We start from the raw sequence: 1,971 nt of genomic DNA, 5'->3' as shown, positions 1-1,971 counted from the left end.
ACCGACCAACGTATCTCTCTTTCTCACTCTCTCTCAAATCAATCCTCCCAGGAGGAAAATGAGAAAGAAATTCTCTCACAAGTCCATAAGGGGATGTTTTATGCGGTGCTGGCGACGCAGTGGCAATCTAAGCCCCAGGGAGTGTGTGTGCAGTGTGCACGGAGCACAGCGGATGGGTAAAGTGTGGCAGAAACTCCTCAGAGTCTAACACGCCGGACGTGGAAGCAGCAGATCACATTTCCACGTAAACATCCTTCAAATTTGCAAGTGACTAGAAAGTAATAAATAAATCAAGAATCTAACTCGATACTTATGAATGGAAAATATAAACACAAAAGAATAAATAACATATTTTAAATGGACACAAAATAAACACTTAAATAAATTACAAGTGGGAAGAATTGCAGTAGAAGGGAAAGCAAATAAAAGGAATAAATAATAATAAAATGCATATAATTACATTTAAAGGACAGGGATAAGCAAAAAAAGAAAAGAAAGAAAAGAAAAAGAAAACACTATTAAGTAAGCCCTGGCTGGGCAACTCAGGTGGTTAGAGCATCATGCTGATACACCAAGGTTGTGGGTTCGATCCCCAGTCAGGGCACATACAAAAATCAACCAATGAATGCATCAGTAAGTGGGACAACAAAGTGATGTCTCTCTCTTTGCCTCTCTCTCTCTCTCTCTCTCTGTCTCACTCTGTCTCTCCCTCCCTCCCTCTCCCTTCTTCTTCTCTCTAAAATCTGTAAGTAAAAATTATTTTAAAAACAGAGCACTTTTGTGCTCGCTTCGGCAGCACATATACTAAAATTGGAACGATACAGAGAAGATTAGCATGGCCCCTGCGCAAGGATGGCACGCAAATTCGTGAAGCGTTCCATATTTTTATATCGCTAGCTATCAGAGAGATGCAAATTAAAACCACAATGAGATACCACTTCACACCAGTCAGAATGGCCATCATATAGAAAGCAACTAACAACAAGTGTTGGAGAGGATGTGGAGAAAAGGGGACCCTAGTGCACTGCTGGTGGGACTGCAGACTGGTACAACCACTGTGGAAAGCAGTATGGAACTTCCTCAGAAAACTAAAAATGGATCTGCCTTTTGACCCTGCGATTCCACTGCTGGGAAAATATCCTAAGAACACTGAAACACCAATACAAAAGAACCTGTGCACCCTGATGTTCATAGCAGCACAATTTACAATAGCTAGATGCTGGAAGCAACCTAGGTGCCCACCAGCAAATGAATGGATCAAAAAACTGTGGTACATTTACACAATGGAATTCTATGCAGCAGAAAGAAAGAAGGAGCTCCTACCCTTTGTGACAGCTTGGATGGAGCTGGAAAGCATTATGCTAAGCAAAACAAGCAAGGCTGTGAGGGACAAATACCACATGATCTCACCTTTAACAGGAACCTAAACAACAAAACAAAGACACAAGCAAAATATAACCAGAGACACTGAAATAGAGAACAGGATGACAGCGACCAGAGAGGAGAAGGGAGTGAATTTCAGGGGACATTGGGAAGGGTTCACGGGAACAGACTTAAAGGACACATGGTCAAAAACTAAAGGGAGGGTGGTAATGGGAGGGAAGTGGGGAGGGGTGGGAGGGGGGGCTGGATTGGGAGTAAAAAGGAGAAAACTGTATTTGAACAATGATTAAAATAAAATTTAAAAAATAAATAAAGGGGGAACAATAATCAGTGATATCTTAAAAAATAAATAAATTTAAATTTTAAAAAAGAGAGCACTTTTGAAAATGTTTTCATCCTTTATTTACCCTTTTTAAAACCCTTTACATTTGTAAAGTATGACAATTTTGTATATCCCTTTAATTCAAGTCATGGAGTTTGGACACAGAGTTTAAAAATTACAATTCTAAGTTGTCATGGGACTCTCATCTTCCCAGCTCCACTTAACTATTCTTTGCTCCTTTCTCTACCTCACACATACACTTAAGG

At 40.1% G+C, this 1,971-nt stretch overlaps 1 non-coding gene across 1 annotated transcript; it reads left to right on the top strand.

Annotated features, from left to right (window-relative positions):
• Positions 1-780: 780 nt before the first annotated feature.
• On the top strand, positions 781-887 carry LOC114513720. The gene has a single exon (XR_003685858.1). It is a non-coding gene; the product is annotated as a U6 spliceosomal RNA (small nuclear RNA).
• The last annotated feature ends 1,084 nt before the right edge of the window (positions 888-1,971 follow it).

The sequence above is a fragment of the Phyllostomus discolor genome, chromosome 3, assembly GCF_004126475.2.
Source record: "Phyllostomus discolor isolate MPI-MPIP mPhyDis1 chromosome 3, mPhyDis1.pri.v3, whole genome shotgun sequence".
Classification (NCBI taxonomy): domain Eukaryota; kingdom Metazoa; phylum Chordata; class Mammalia; order Chiroptera; family Phyllostomidae; genus Phyllostomus; species Phyllostomus discolor.
The sequence above is the reverse complement of the archived record's forward strand: the minus strand, read 5'-3'. Positions and strand labels throughout refer to the sequence as shown.